The sequence below is a fragment of the Ambystoma mexicanum genome, chromosome 1p (genome assembly GCF_040938575.1).
Source record: "Ambystoma mexicanum isolate Mex_15411 chromosome 1p, UKY_AmexF1_1, whole genome shotgun sequence".
Taxonomy (NCBI): domain Eukaryota; kingdom Metazoa; phylum Chordata; class Amphibia; order Caudata; family Ambystomatidae; genus Ambystoma; species Ambystoma mexicanum.
In genome coordinates this window covers 33,411,429-33,427,809 of record NC_090921.1, presented here as the reverse complement: position 1 = coordinate 33,427,809, position 16,381 = coordinate 33,411,429, and the positions used below count along the sequence as shown (strand labels likewise).

The 16,381-nt window shown below is 47.7% G+C and overlaps 1 protein-coding gene across 2 annotated transcripts in view; it reads left to right on the top strand.

Annotated features, from left to right (window-relative positions):
• The window catches only part of LOC138565261 (zinc finger protein with KRAB and SCAN domains 1-like), a 183,085-nt gene that overhangs the window by 59,402 nt on the left and 107,302 nt on the right, over window positions 1-16,381 (top strand). The window lies entirely within an intron of this gene.

The window sequence follows — 16,381 nt, the reverse complement described above, 5'->3', positions numbered from 1 at the left end:
AGAGCAATTATGATGTGTGGATAGAGAGGTAAAGAGCCAAGGTGTGAGCTGTGAGAGCAATTGTGATGTGTAGATAGAGAGGTAAAAAGCCAAGGTGTGAGATGTGAGAGCAATTGTGATGTGTGGATAGAGAGGTAAAAAGCCAAGGTGTGAGATGTGAGAGCAATTGTGATGTGTGGATAGAGAGGTAAAAAGCCAAGGTGTGAGAGCAATTGTGATGTGTGGATAGAGGTAAAGAGCCATGGTGTGAGATATGAGAGCAATTGTGATGTGTGGATAGAGAGGTAAATAGCCAAGATGTGAGATGTGAGAGCAATTGTGATGTGTGGATAGAGAGGTAAAGAGCCAAGGTGTGAGATGTGAGAGCAATTGTGATGTGTGGATAGAGAGGTAAAGAGCCACAGTGTGAGATGTGAGAGCAATTGTGATATGTGGATAGAGGTAAAGAGCCACAGTGTGAGATGTGAGAGCAATTGTGATGTGTGGATAGAGAGTTAAAGAGCCAAGGTGTGAGATGTGAGAGCAATTGTGATGTGTGGATAGAGAGGTAAAGAGCCAAGGTGTGAGATGTGAGAGCAATTGTGATGTGTGGATAGAGAGGTAAAGAGCCACAGTGTGAGATGTGAGAGCAATTGTGATGTGTGGATAGAGGTAAAGAGCCACAGTGTGAGATGTGAGAGCAATTGTGATGTGTGGATAGAGAGGTAAAGAGCCAAGGTGTGAGATGTGAGAGCAATTGTGATGTGTGGATAGAGAGGTAATGAGCCAAGGTGCGAGATGTGAGAGCAATTGTGATGTGTGGATAGAGAGGTAAAGAGCCACAGTGTGAGATGTGAGAGCAATTGTGATGTGTGGATAGAGAGGTAAAGAGCCAAGGTGTGAGATGTGAAAGCAATTGTGATGTCTGGATAAAGAGGTAAAGAACCAATGTGTGAGATGTGAGAGCAATTGTGATGTGTGGATAGAGGTAAAGGGCCACAGTGTGAGATATGAGAGCAATTGTGATGTGTGGATAGAGGTAAAGAGCCATGGTGTGAGATGTGAGAGCAATTGTGATGTGTGGATATAGAGGTAAAGAGCCAAGGTGTGAGATGTGAGACTAATTGTGATGTGTGGATAGAGAGGTAAAGAGCCAAGGTGTGAGATGTGAGAGCAATTGTGATGTGTGGATAGAGAGGTAAAGAGCCAAGGTGTGAGATGTGAGAGCAGTTGTGATGTGTGGATAGAGAGGTAAAGAGCCAAGGTGTGAGATGTGAGAGCAATTGTGATGTGTGGATAGAGAGGTAAAGAGCCAAGGTGTGAGATGTGAGAGCAATTGTGATGTGTGGATAGAGGTAAAGAGCCAAGGTGTGAGATGTGGGAGCAATTGTGATGTGTGGATAGAGAGGTAAAGAGCCAAGGTGTGAGATGTGAGAGCAATTGTGATGTGTGGATAGAGAGGTAATGAGCCAAGGTGCGAGATGTGAGAGTAATTGTGATGTGTGGATAGAGAGGTAAAGAGCCACAGTGTGAGATGTGAGAGCAATTGTGATATGTGGATAGAGGTAAAGAGCCACAGTGTGAGATGTGAGAGCAATTGTGATGTGTGGATAGAGAGGTAAAGAGCCAAGGTGTGAGATGTGAAAGCAATTGTGATGTCTGGATAAAGAGGTAAAGAACCAATGTGTGAGATGTGAGAGCAATTGTGATGTGTGGATAGAGGTAAAGGGCCACAGTGTGAGATATGAGAGCAATTGTGATGTGTGGATAGAGGTAAAGAGCCATGGTGTGAGATGTGAGAGCAATTGTGATGTGTGGATATAGAGGTAAAGAGCCAAGGTGTGAGATGTGAGACTAATTGTGATGTGTGGATAGAGAGGTAAAGAGCCAAGGTGTGAGAGCAATTGTGATGTGTGGATAGAGAGGTAAAGAGCCAAGGTGTGAGATGTGAGAGCAGTTGTGATGTGTGGATAGAGAGGTAAAGAGCCAAGGTGTGAGATGTGAGAGCAATTGTGATGGGTGGATAGAGAGGTAAAGAGCCAAGGTGTGAGATGTGAGAGCAATTGTGATGTGTGGATAGAGGTAAAGAGCCAAGGTGTGAGATGTGGGAGCAATTGTGATGTGTGGATAGAGAGGTAAAGAGCCAAGGTGTGAGATGTGAGAGAAATTGTGATGTGTGGATAGAGAGGTAAAGAGCCAAGGTGTGAGATATGAGAGAAATTGTGATGTGTGGATAGAGAGCCGAGATGTGAGAGCAATTGTGATGTGTGGATAGAGAGGTAAAGAGCCATGGTGTGAGATGCGAGAGCAATTGTGATGTGTGGATAGAGAGGTAAAGAGCCAAGGTGTGAGATGTGAGAGCAGTTGTGATGTGTGGATAGAGTTAAAGAGCCAAGGTGTGAGATGTGAGAGCAATTGTGATGTGTGGATAGAGAGGTAAAGAGCCAAGGTGTGAGATGTGAGAGCAATTGTGATATGTGGATAGAGGTAAAGAGCCACAGTGTGAGATGTGAGAGCAATTGTGATGTGTGGATAGAGGTAAAGGGCCACAGTGTGAGATATGAGAGCAATTGTGATATGTGGATATAGAGGTAAAGAGCCAAGGTGTGAGATGTGAGAGCAATTGTGATGTGTGGATAGAGAGGTAAAGAGCCAAGGTGTGAGATGTGAGAGCAATTGTGATGTGTGGATAGAGAGGTAAAGAGCCAAGGTGTGAGATGTGAGAGCAATTGTGATGTGTGGATAGAGAGGTAAAGAGCCAAGGTGTGAGATGTGAGAGCAGTTGTGATGTGTGGATAGAGAGGTAAAGAGCCAAGGTGTGAGATGTGAGAGCAATTGTGATGTGTGGATAGAGAGGTAAAGAGCCAAGGTGTGAGATGTGAGAGCAATTGTGATGTGTGGATAGAGGTAAAGAGCCAAGGTGTGAGATGTGGGAGCAATTGTGATGTGTGGATAGAGAGGTAAAGAGCCAAGGTGTGAGATGTGAGAGCAATTGTGATGTGTGGATAGAGAGGTAAAGAGCCAAGGTGTGAGATATGAGAGCAATTGTGATGTGTGGATAGAGAGCCGAGATGTGAGAGCAATTGTGATGTGTGGATAGAGAGGTAAAGAGCCATGGTGTGAGATGCGAGAGCAATTGTGATGTGTGGATAGAGAGGTAAAGAGCCAAGGTGTGAGATGTGAGAGCAGTTGTGATGTGTGGATAGAGTTAAAGAGCCAAGGTGTGAGATGTGAGAGCAATTGTGATGTGTGGATAGAGAGGTAAAGAGCCACAGTGTGAGATGTGAGAGCAATTGTGATGTGTGGATAGAGAGGTAATGAGCCAAGGTGCGAGATGTGAGAGCAATTGTGATGTGTGGATAGAGAGGTAAAGAGCCACAGTGTGAGATGTGAGAGCAATTGTGATATGTGGATAGAGGTAAAGAGCCACAGTGAGAGATGTGAGAGCAATTGTGATGTGTGGATAGAGAGGTAAAGAGCCACAGTGTGAGATATGAGAGCAATTGTGATGTGTGGATAGAGGTAAAGAGCCATGGTGTGAGATGTGAGAGCAATTGTGATGTGTGGATATAGAGGTAAAGAGCCAAGGTGTGAGATGTGAGAGCAATTGTGATGTGTGGATAGAGAGGTAAAGAGCCAAGGTGTGAGAGCAATTGTGATGTGTGGATAGAGAGGTAAAGAGCCAAGGTGTGAGATGTGAGAGCAGTTGTGATGTGTGGATAGAGAGGTAAAGAGCCAAGGTGTGAGATGTGAGAGCAATTGTGATGTGTGGATAGAGAGGTAAAGAGCCAAGGTGTGAGATGTGAGAGCAATTGTGATGTGTGGATAGAGGTAAAGAGCCAAGGTGTGAGATGTGGGAGCAATTGTGATGTGTGGATAGAGAGGTAAAGAGCCAAGGTGTGAGATGTGAGAGCAATTGTGATGTGTGGATAGAGAGGTAAAGAGCCAAGGTGTGAGCTGTGAGAGCAATTGTGATGTGTGGATAGAGAGGTAAAGAGCCAAGGTGTGAGATGTGAGAGCAATTGTGATGTGTGGATAGAGAGGTAAAAAGCCAAGGTGTGAGATGTGAGAGCAATTGTGATTTGTGGATAGAGCGGTAAAGAGCCACATTGTGAGATGTGAGAGCAATTGTGATGTGTGGATAGAGAGGTAAAGAGCCAAGGTGTGAGATGTGAGAGCAGTTGTGATGTGTGGATAGAGAGGTAAAGAGCCAAGGTGTGAGATGTGAGAGCAATTGTGATGTGTGGATAGAGCGGTAAAGAGCCAAGGTGTGAGGTGTGAGATGTGAGAGCAATTGTGATGTGTGGATAGAGAGGTAAAGAGCCAAGGTGTGAGATGTGAGAGCAATTGTGATTTGTGGATGGAGCGGTAAAGAGCCAAGGTGTGAGATGTGAGAGCAATTGTGATGTGTGGATAGAGAGGTAAAGAGCCAAGGTGTGAGCTGTGAGCGCAATTGTGATGTGTAGATAGAGAGGTAAAAAGCCAAGGTGTGAGATGTGAGAGCAATTGTGATGTTTGGATAGAGAGGTAAAAAGCCAAGGTGTGAGAGCAATTGTGATGTGTGGATAGAGGTAAAGAGCCATGATGTGAGATATGAGAGCAATTGTGATGTGTGGATAGAGAGGTAAAGAGCCAAGGTGTGAGATGTGAGAGCAATTGTGATGTGTGGATAGAGAGGTAAAGAGCCAAGGTGTGAGATGTGAGAGCAATTGTGATGTGTGGATAGAGAGGTAAAGAGCCACAGTGTGAGATGTGAGAGCAATTGTGATGTGTGGATAGAGGTAAAGAGCCACAGTGTGAGATGTGAGAGCAATTGTGATGTGTGGATAGAGAGGTAAAGAGCCAAGGTGTGAGATGTGAGAGCAATTGTGATGTGTGGATAGAGATGTAATGAGCCAAGGTGCGAGATGTGAGAGCAATTGTGATGTGTGGATAGAGAGGTAAAGAGCCACAGTGTGAGATGTGAGAGCAATTGTGATATGTGGATAGAGGTAAAGAGCCACAGTGTGAGATGTGAGAGCAATTGTGATGTGTGGATAGAGGTAAAGGGCCACGGTGTGAGATATGAGAGCAATTGTGATGTGTGGATAGAGGTAAAGAGCCATGGTGTGAGATGTGAGAGCAATTGTGATGTGTGGATATAGAGGTAAAGAGCCAAGGTGTGAGATGTGAGAGCAATTGTGATGTGTGGATAGAGAGGTAAAGAGCCAAGGTGTGAGATGTGAGAGCAATTGTGATGTGTGGATAGAGAGGTAAAGAGCCAAGGTGTGAGATGTGAGAGCAGTTGTGATGTGTGGATAGAGAGGTAAAGAGCCAAGGTGTGAGATGTGAGAGCAATTGTGATGTGTGGATAGAGAGGTAAAGAGCCAAGGTGTGAGATGTGAGAGCAATTGTGATGTGTGGATAGAGGTAAAGAGCCAAGGTGTGAGATGTGGGAGCAATTGTGATGTGTGGATAGAGAGGTAAAGAGCCAAGGTGTGAGATGTGAGAGCAATTGTGATGTGTGGATAGAGAGGTAAAGAGCCAAGGTGTGAGATATGAGAGCAATTGTGATGTGTGGATAGAGAGCCGAGATGTGAGAGCAATTGTGATGTGTGGATAGAGAGGTAAAGAGCCATGGTGTGAGATGCGAGAGCAATTGTGATGTGTGGATAGAGAGGTAAAGAGCCAAGGTGTGAGATGTGAGAGCAATTGTGATGTGTGGATAGAGAGGTAAAGAGCCAAGGTGTGAGATGTGAGAGCAATTGTGATGTGTGGATAGAGAGCCGAGATGTGAGAGCAATTGTGATGTGTGGCTAGAGAGGTAAAGAGCCATGGTGTGAGATGCGAGAGCAATTGTGATGTGTGGATAGAGAGGTAAAGAGATAAGGTGTGAGATGTGAGAGCAGTTGTGATGTGTGGATAGAGTTAAAGAGCCAAGGTGTGAGATGTGAGAGCAATTGTGATGTGTGGATAGAGAGGTAAAGAGCCACAATGTGAGATGTGAGAGCAATTGTGATGTGTGGATAGAGAGGTAATGAGCCAAGGTGCGAGATGTGAGAGCAATTGTGATGTGTGGATAGAGAGGTAAAGAGCCACAGTGTGAGATGTGAGAGCAATTGTGATATGTGGATAGAGGTAAAGAGCCACAGTGTGAGATGTGAGAGCAATTGTGATGTGTGGATAGAGGTAAAGAGCCATGGTGTGAGATATGAGAGCAATTGTGATGTGTGGATAGAGGTAAAGAGCCATGGTGTGAGATGTGAGAGCAATTGTGATGTGTGGATATAGAGGTAAAGAGCCAAGGTGTGAGATGTGAGAGCAATTGTGATGTGTGGATAGAGAGGTAAAGAGCCAAGGTGTGAGAGCAATTGTGATGTGTGGATAGAGAGGTAAAGAGCCAAGGTGTGAGATGTGAGAGCAATTGTGATATGTGGATAGAGGTAAAGAGCCAAGGTGTGAGATGTGGGAGCAGTTGTGATGTGTGGATAGAGAGGTAAAGAGCCATGGTGTGAGATGTGAGAGCAATTGTGATGTGTGGATAGAGAGGTAAAGAGCCACAGTGTGAGATGTGAGAGCAATTGTGATGTGTGGATAGAGGTAAAGAACCAAGGTGTGAGATGTGAGAGCAATTGTGATGTGTGGATAGAGAGGTAAAGAGCCAAGGTGTGAGATATGAAAGCAATTGTGATGTGTGGATAGAGAGGTAAAGAGCCACAGTGTGAGATGTGAGAGCAATTGTGATGTGTGGATAGAGAGGTAAAGAGCCACGGTGTGAGATGTGAGAGCAATTGTGATGTGTGGATAGAGAGGTAAAGAGCCAAGGTGTGAGATGTGAGAGCAGTTGTGATGTGTGGATAGAGTTAAAGAGCCAAGGTGTGAGATGTGAGAGCAATTGTGATGTGTGGATAGAGAGGTAAAGAGCCACAGTGTGAGATGTGAGAGCAATTGTGATGTGTGGATAGAGAGGTAAAGAGCCAAGGTGTGAGATGTGAGAGCAATTGTGATGTGTGGATAGAGAGGTAAAGAGCCATGGTGTGAGATGTGAGGGCAATTGTGATGTGTGGATAGAGGTAAAGAGCCATGGTGTGAGATGTGAGAGCAATTGTGATGCGTGGATATAGAGGTAAAGAGCCAAGGTGTGAGATGTGAGAGCAGTTGTGATGTGTGGATAGAGAGGTAAAGAGCCATGGTGTGAGATGTGAGAGCAATTGTGATGTGTGGATAGAGAGGTAATGAGCCAAGGTGTGAGATGTGAGAGCAGTTGTGATGTGTGGATAGAGAGGTAAAGAGCCATGGTGTGAGATGTGAGGGCAATTGTGATGTGTGGATAGAGAGGTAAAGAGCCAAGGTGTGAGATGTGAGAGCAGTTGTGATGTGTGGATAGAGAGGTAAAGAGCCATGGTGTGAGATGTGAGAGCAATTGTGATGTGTGGATAGAGAGGTAAAGAGCCGAGGTGTGAGATGTGAGCGCAATTGTGATGTGTGGATAGAGAGGTAAAGAGCCATGGTGTGAGATGTGAGAGCAATTGTGATGTGTGGATAGAGAGGTAAAGAGCCACGGTGTGAGATGTGAGAGCAATTGTGATGTGTGGATAGAGAGGTAAAGAGCCAAGGTGTGAGATGTGAGAGCAATTGTGATGTGTGGATAGAGAGGTAAAGAGCCACAGTGTGAGATGTGAGCGCAATTGTGATGTGTGGATAGAGAGGTAAAGAGCCAAGGTGTGAGATGTGAACGCAATTGTGATGTGTGGATGGAGAGGTAAAGAGCTTTCCCGACACACTCACTTTCCACCTAAGCCTCTTTGCAACTAGCAAGAGACCACAATGCGTGTGTTTCGCAATGGCAATTGCAATCTAGGATTTGTGCTTTCGTGAAGTCCCCCACCTTCTTCTGTACATTTGGTCCCTGCTTTATTTTTTGATCTGTTTTCTGACGTTTATTTTTTCTATTTAAGTCTTATATTGCGCCATAAGCCCACGGGCCTCAAGGCGCTATGATTGAAATAAGGATGTGTTGAATGGAAATGATTGAAACATGAGAACAAATTTAAAATAGTGCATTACGTTTTTTTTAAAGTGCTTATCAAATTTGGAACATGCTTTAATAAATACAATTACTATTCAGGCTCTGGCGAATACTTGACAAACTATTCTGTATTGGGCCGAATACGAAGTATATTCTTCAGTAAAACCCCCCCATATACTGACTGGGCACCTATTTCTGCATTGCCCCCCCCCCCCCCCCCCCTTCCCCATCCTCCAATGCAGTAAGTGCGTCTTTACATGGTGGATATATTGTTCTGATTATACAGAACAAAATGTATTGTTCATCAAAATAATTGATTACTATCAGAGGAGAGAAACCTGGAGAGAAACGGACACGTTAATTCAGACTTCCTTCATCCAGCCAGTAAACCTGGAGAGAAACAGGCAAGTTACATTTAGACTTCCTTCATAAAGCCAGTAAACCTGGAGAGAAACACACGTTACATTCAGACTTCCTTCATACAGCCAGTAAACCTGGAGAGAAACGGGCAAGTTACATTCAGACTTCCTTCATACAGCCAGTAAACCTGGAGAGAAACACACGTTACATTCAGACTTCCTTCATACAGCCTGTAAACAAGGAGAGAAACTGGCACGTTACATTTAGACTTCATTCTTATTGCCAGTAGACATTCAGACTTCCTTCATACATCCTGTAAACAAGGAGAGAAACGGGCACGTTACATTCAGACTTCCTTCATACAGCGAGTAAACCTGGAGAGAAACAGACACGTTACATTCAGACTTCCTTCATACATCCTGTAAACAAGGAGAGAAACGGGCACGTTACATTCAGACTTCCTTCATACAGCGAGTAAACATGGAGAGAAACAGATGCATTACGTTCAGACTTCCTTTATACAGCCAGTAAACAAGGAGAGAAACGGGCACGTTACATTCAGACTTCCTTCATACAGCCAGTAAACGTTGGCATAAAACGAGACAGTACTTATGGGAGGAGTTGGCTAGTCACTTCTGGGGGGTGAGGGGGGCGCTAAAGGGAACACACTTTCCTGACTGTCTCATACCGGAAAACAGTAAGGGGAGATCCACTGATGGCATACCCAGGAATTAAAAGCAGGAGTTGAGAAAGATCCAAGCGTGCAATGGTTACAGAGATCTAGCTTCAGCCGGACACAACGGGGGCTTCACCAACACATTTTCCCCTTTTCTTCATTTTCCGGTATCCCGTCCCTCCATGATTATACCCCCAATATTCCAACCTCCCATCTGATAGCACTTTCCACGAGTGTAGGATGCGAAACTTCGTAGCCAGGGTTCAATGTCACCTTTAAGTCACACTAATCTTTTAGAACAAATTCACTTTTGACCTCCCATCCTTCCTAAGCTTGTTGTACTTTTAGGGCCTAGAATTCCTAAACAACTTCCAAGAAAAAGACCATTAAATACTATGAGAACGACCCCTCCACTCTGCTCTGGCTGGAGTCCTTTAAGCTGATCCTTGTGTGTGTCCGGAGGTATGAGACAGACACCTCCACTCTGCTCTGGCCGGAGTCCTTTAAGCTGAGCCTTGCGTGGTTCCGGAGGTTGGCGCATGATGAGATAAGTGCCAGCCTCTGGCGTGGAGCCAACCTGAATTTTGCAAGGTTGGTTTCTGGCAGTGCTGACTGTCTTCTATCCTTCTAAGTTTGATCATTTTAACAACTACTATTGAAGCTCTTTGAAGGGTATCACTACATATTATCCCCACCAAAATGATTGCCGTTTAAATGGTCGACTGGAACGGCTGTAGGCGATATTTTTGGGGAGGGTACTTTTGGGGTTTTTAGGAGCAGGGGTTGCAGGGGGGTCCCCGCTCTTTTAAAAATATGGCGATATATTTGTATGGCAATATTCTTGTGGGGATATTAACACATGGAACCCTTTGAAGCAGGTGGAATCTGCAATGAGTCACTATTCAAACATGTGCTATTATTAAGGTTGTTTGATATCTTAGAAGAGCATGGAGCAAACCAATCAAGCAGGGGCAAACGCCTGCAGCTTTCTCCATGGCTGGGCGCTGATGTCCCAGGAATTCATGGAGCAAACCCATCATGCAGGGGCAAACGCCTGCAGCTTTCTCCATGGCTGGGCGCTGATGTCCCCTGGAATTCATGGAGCAAACCAATCGTGCAGGGGCAAACGCCTGCAGCTTTCTCCATGGCTGGGCGCTGATGTCCCAGGAATTCAAGGAGCAAACCCATCATGCAGGGGCAAACGCCTGCAGCTTTCTCCATGGCTGGGCGCTGATGTCCCCTGGAATTCATGGAGCAAACCAATCCTGCAGGGGCAAACGCCTGCAGCTTTCTCCATGGCTGGGCGCTGATGTCCCCTGGAATTCATGGAGCAAACCCATCATGCAGGGGCAAACGCCTGCAGCTTTCTCCATGGCTGGGCGCTGATGTCTCCTGGAATTCATGGAGCAAACCAATCGTGCAGGGGCAAACGCCTGCAGCTTTCTCCATGGCTAGGCGCTGATGTCCCCTGGAATTCATGGAGCAAACCCATCATGCAGGGGCAAACGCCTGCAGCTTTTTCCATGGCTGGGTGGTAATGTCCCAGGAATTCATGGAGCAAACCAATCAAGCAGGGGCAAACGCCTGCAGCTTTCTCTATGGCTGGGCGCTGATGTCCCAGGAATTCATGGAGAAAACCCATTATGCAGGGGCAAACGCCTGCAGCTTTCTCCATGGCTGGGCGCTGATGTCCCCTGGAATTCATGGAGCAAACCAATCGTGCAGGGGCAAACGCCTGCAGCTTTCTCCATGGCTGGGCGCTGATGTCCCCCGAATTCATGGAGCAAAGCAATCCGGCAGGGGCAAACACCTGCTTCTTTCTCCATGGCTGGGCACTGATGTTCCAGGAATTCATGGAACAAACCAATCAAGCAGGGGCAAACGCCTGCAGCTTTCTCCATGGCTGGGCACTGATGGTACAGGAATTCATGGAGCAAACCAATCAAGCAGGGGCAAACACCTGCAGCTTTCTCCATGGCTGGGCACTGATGTCCCAGGAATTCATGGAGCAAACCAATCATGCAGGTACAAACGCCTGCAGCTTTCTCCATGGCTGGGCGCTGATGTCCCCGGGAATTCACGGAGCAAACCAATCATGCAGGGGAAAACGCCTGCAGCTTTCTCCATGGCTGGGCGCTGATGTCCCCCGGATTCATGGAGCAAAGCAATCAGGCAGGGGCAAACACCTGCTTCTTTCTCCATGGCTGGGCGCTGATGTTCCAGGAATTCATGGAGCAAAGCAATCAGGCAGGGGCAAACACCTGCTTCTTTCTCCATGGCTGGGCGCTGATGTTCCAGGAATTCATGGAGCAAACCAATCAAGCAGGGGCAAACGCCTGCAGCTTTCTCCATGGCTGGGCGCTGATGTTCCAGGAATTCATGGAGCAAACCAATCAAGCAGGGGCAAACGCTTGCAGCTTTCTCCATGGCTGGGCACTGATGGTACAGGAATTCATGGAGCAAACCAATCAAGCAGGGGCAAACACCTGCAGCTTTCTCCATGGCTGGGCGCTGATGTCCCTGCCTGGAATTCATGGAGCAAACCAATCATGCCAGGGCAAACGCCTGCAGCTTTCTCCATGGCTGGGCGCTGATGTCCCTGGAATTCATGCAGCAAACCAATCATGCAGGTGCCAGCACCTGCAGCTTTCTCCATGGCTGGGCGCTGATGTCCCGGACCTCATGGAGTAAACTAATCATGCAGGGGCAAACGCCTGCAGCTTTCTCCATGGCTGGGCGCTGATGTCCCCAGAATTCATGGAGCAAACGAATCATGCAGGGGCAACGCCTGCAGCTTTGCCCATGGCTGGGCGCTGAGATCCCCGGAATTCATGGAGCAAACCAATCATGCAGGGGCAAACGCCTGCAGCTTTCTCCATGGCTGGGCGCTGATGTCCCCGGAATTCATGGAGCAAACCAATCATGCAGGGGCAAATGCCTGCAGCTTTCTCCATGGCTGGGCGCTGATGTCCCTGGAATTCAGAGTGTATGACATAGGGCCTCATCACGAGTCTGGCGGTAACCCTTAAATGCGGCGGTAGCGCTATTACCGCCGCATTTAAGGGTCCGCCAGATCATGGCCCTGGCGGATTTACCCCAAGCTCTGAGCTGGGGGGAAATCTGCGGCAAATTTGCAGATTTTTGGCGGTATTACCGCCGGCGGGAAATCTGCCGGCGGTAATAGTGCGAATTTCCCCCATTGGGCCCATGGGGAATGAGGAATTTCCGAATGGGCCCAATGGGGGTTCGTAGCGCTATATAAATGCTAAAATATTATTATTATTATTATTATTAATGGAGAATGGGCACTAACCGTTCCGCCAAACCCGTGATCCGGCGCTAATAGCGCCGGGGAGTTTGGCGGTGGGGCTAATGGTGCCAGCGGTAATAGCGCCGGCGTTACCGCCCATCTCGTGATGAGGCCCATAGTATAGCAGGGCTTGCCCCTTTGAAATTCAGTTGATTCTCCCTCCCTTTATTTTTGTAAAGGCTCTCTGAAACTCCTCTTGGAACTTCAGAAACTGACGGATCCATTATTTTCTCTATTTGACTGTTCCGAAACGTGTATTGCAACTGATCCTGGATCTGTCTAGGCTGACCTGCAAATGTTGTGTTGCCTGTGGTTTGCAGGACCCCCAACTTCAGGCTTCTATCTGGAAGGTTCAGCAGATGTTCTTAAAGTTTTGAGTTCAGGAACTTTGTGACCATTGCACCTGGGTTCAATCTATATAAATACCCCAATACAATAAAAGGAAACAGTACACAGTGCACCCCCAGAGGAGCCACCATAATCCATTCCTTTGTGGAAACCCATCCATGCCAACTCTTGATTTTCATCACTAGCCCTACCCAAAATGGAAGGATCAGCCACTTTTACTACCTACAAATTGGCAAAAACTCCCCAAAAACATGGATCAGAAAGACTCCCAAAATAAATAGGAAACGGATACATAGGAGCGGGTCTCTCTGCATTCACCCACACGCCTTCCTGGGCATGTTTGGACCAGCAGTGCAAGTAGTGCCACAGGAACACTTTTCTATTATTACTGCCTGATACAAAGCACGGAATCTTTGTGTATGAATAACTAGGTGCAAAGAAATATTTATGACAAATGCATTTTTTTATAGGCCAAACATATTTCTACTCACTTAAGAAAAATACTCCCATTAGGAATGCAACTTACTTTTTTACTCCCTAAAAATTAATTTTACTCGTACCTTAAAAATAGGCAGTAAAATACTGGAGTACTGGCCATCAGTCACCATTGCCCGTCTCAGGATGTGACAATACATTGTAACACATCCAACCCTCGGAGCTTCTGGGCACCCTGTACTGGCCATCAGTCACCATTGCCTGTCTCAGGATGTGACAATACATTGTAACACATCCAACCCTCAGAGCTTCTGGGCACCCTGTACTGGCCATCAGTCACCATTGCCTGTCTCAGGATGTGAAAATACGTTGGTGCTTCTGGGCACCCTGTACTGGCCATCAGTCACCATTGCCTGTCTCAGGATGTGACAATACGTTGTAACACATCCAACCCTCGGAGCTTCTGGGCACCCTGTACTGGCCATCAGTCACCATTGCCTGTCTCAGGATGTGACAATACGTTGTAACACATCCAACCCTCGGAGCTTCTGGGCACCCTGTACTGGCCATCAGTCACCATTGCCTGTCTCAGGATGTGAAAATACGTTGGTGCTTCTGGGCACCCTGTACTGGCCATCAGTCACCATTGCCTGTCTCAGGATGTGACAATACGTTGTAACACATCCAACCCTCGGAGCTTCTGGGCACCCTGTACTGGCCATCAGTCACCATTGCCTGTCTCAGGATGTGACAATACATTGTAACACATCCAACCCTCAGAGCTTCTGGGCACCCTGTACTGGCCATCAGTCACCATTGCCTGTCTCAGGATGTGAAAATACGTTGGTGCTTCTGGGCACCCTGTACTGGCCATCAGTCACCATTGCCTGTCTCAGGATGTGACAATACGTTGTAACACATCCAACCCTCGGAGCTTCTGGGCACCCTGTACTGGCCATCAGTCACCATTGCCTGTCTCAGGATGTGACAATACGTTGTAACACATCCAACCCTCGGAGCTTCTGGGCACCCTGTACTGGCCATCAGTCACCATTGCCTGTCTCAGGATGTGAAAATACGTTGGTGCTTCTGGGCACCCTGTACTGGCCATCAGTCACCATTGCCTGTCTCAGGATGTGACAATACGTTGTAACACATCCAACCCTCGGAGCTTCTGGGCACCCTGTACTGGCCATCAGTCACCATTGCCTGTCTCAGGATGTGACCATACGTTGTAACACATCCAACCCTCGGAGCTCCTGGGCACCCAGTACTGGCCATCAGTCACCATTGCCTGTCTCAGGATGTGACAATACGTTGTAACACATCCAACCCTCGGAGCTCCTGGGCACCCTGTACTGGCCATCAGTCACCATTGCCTGTCTCAGGATGTGACAATACGTTGTAACACATCCAACCCTCGGAGCTCCTGGGCACCCTGTACTGGCCATCAGTCACCATTGCCTGTCTCAGGATGTGACAATACGTTGTAACACATCCAACCCTCGGAGCTCCTGGGCACCCTGTACTGGCCATCAGTCACCATTGCCTGTCTCAGGATGTGACAATACATTGTAACACATCCAACCCTCGGAGCTCCTGGGCACCCTGTACTGGCCATCAGTCACCATTGCCTGTCTCAGGATGTGACAATACATTGTAACACATCCAACCCTCGGAGCTCCTGGGCACCATGTACTGGCCATCAGTCACCATTGCCTGTCTCAGGATGTGACAATACATTGTAACACATCCAACCCTCGGAGCTCCTGGGCACCCTGTACTGGCCATCAGTCACCATTGCCTGTCTCAGGATGTGACAATACATTGTAACACATCCAACCCTCGGAGCTCCTGGGCACCCTGTGCTGGCCATCAGTCACCATTGCCTGTCTCAGGATGTGACGATACATTGTAACACATCCAACCCTCGGAGCTCCTGGGCACCCTGTACTGGCCATCAGTCACCATTGCCTGTCTCAGGATGTGACGATACATTGTAACACATCCAACCCTCGGAGCTCCTGGGCACCCTGTACTGGCCATCAGTCACCATTTTCTGTCTCAGGATGTGACGATACATTGTAACACATCAAACCCTCGGAGCTCCTGGGCACCCTGTACTGGCCATCAGTCACCATTGCCTGTCTCAGGATGTGACGATACATTGTAACACATCCAACCCTCGGAGCTCCTGGGCACCCTGTACTGGCCATCAGTCACCATTGTCTTCTCAGGATGTGACGATACATTGTAACACATCCAACCCTCGGAGCTCCTGGGCACCCTGTACTGGCCATCAGTCACCATTGCCTGTCTCAGGATGTGACTATACATTGTAACACATCCAACCCTCGGAGCTCCTGGGCACCCTGTACTGGCCATCAGTCACCATTGCCTGTCTGAGGATGTGACGATACATTGTAACACATCCAACCCTCGGAGCTTCTGGGCACCCTGTACTGGCCATCAGTCACCATTGCCTGTCTGAGGATGTGACGATACATTGTAACACATCCAACCCTCGGAGCTTCTGGGCACCCTGTACTGGTCATCAGTCACCATTGCCTGTCTCAGGATGTGACGATACATTGTAACACATCCAACCCTCGGAGCTCCTGGGCACCCTGTACTGGCCATCAGTCACCATTTTCTGTCTCAGGATGTGACGATACATTGTAACACATCAAACCCTCGGAGCTCCTGGGCACCCTGTACTGGCCATCAGTCACCATTGCCTGTCTCAGGATGTGACGATACATTGTAACACATCCAACCCTCGGAGCTCCTGGGCACCCTGTACTGGCCATCAGTCACCATTGTCTTCTCAGGATGTGACGATACATTGTAACACATCCAACCCTCGGAGCTCCTGGGCACCCTGTACTGGCCATCAGTCACCATTGCCTGTCTCAGGATGTGACTATACATTGTAACACATCCAACCCTCAGAGCTCCTGGGCACCCTGTACTGGCCATCAGTCACCATTGCCTGTCTGAGGATGTGACGATACATTGTAACACATCCAACCCTCGGAGCTTCTGGGCACCCTGTACTGGCCATCAGTCACCATTGCCTGTCTGAGGATGTGACGATACATTGTAACACATCCAACCCTCGGAGCTTCTGGGCACCCTGTACTGGTCATCAGTCACCATTGCCTGTCTCAGGATGTGACAATACATTGTAACACATCCAACCCTCGGTGCCCATCCAACCCCGGAGCTTCTGGGCACCCTCCTTGATCTGGGACTCCGGGTCAAC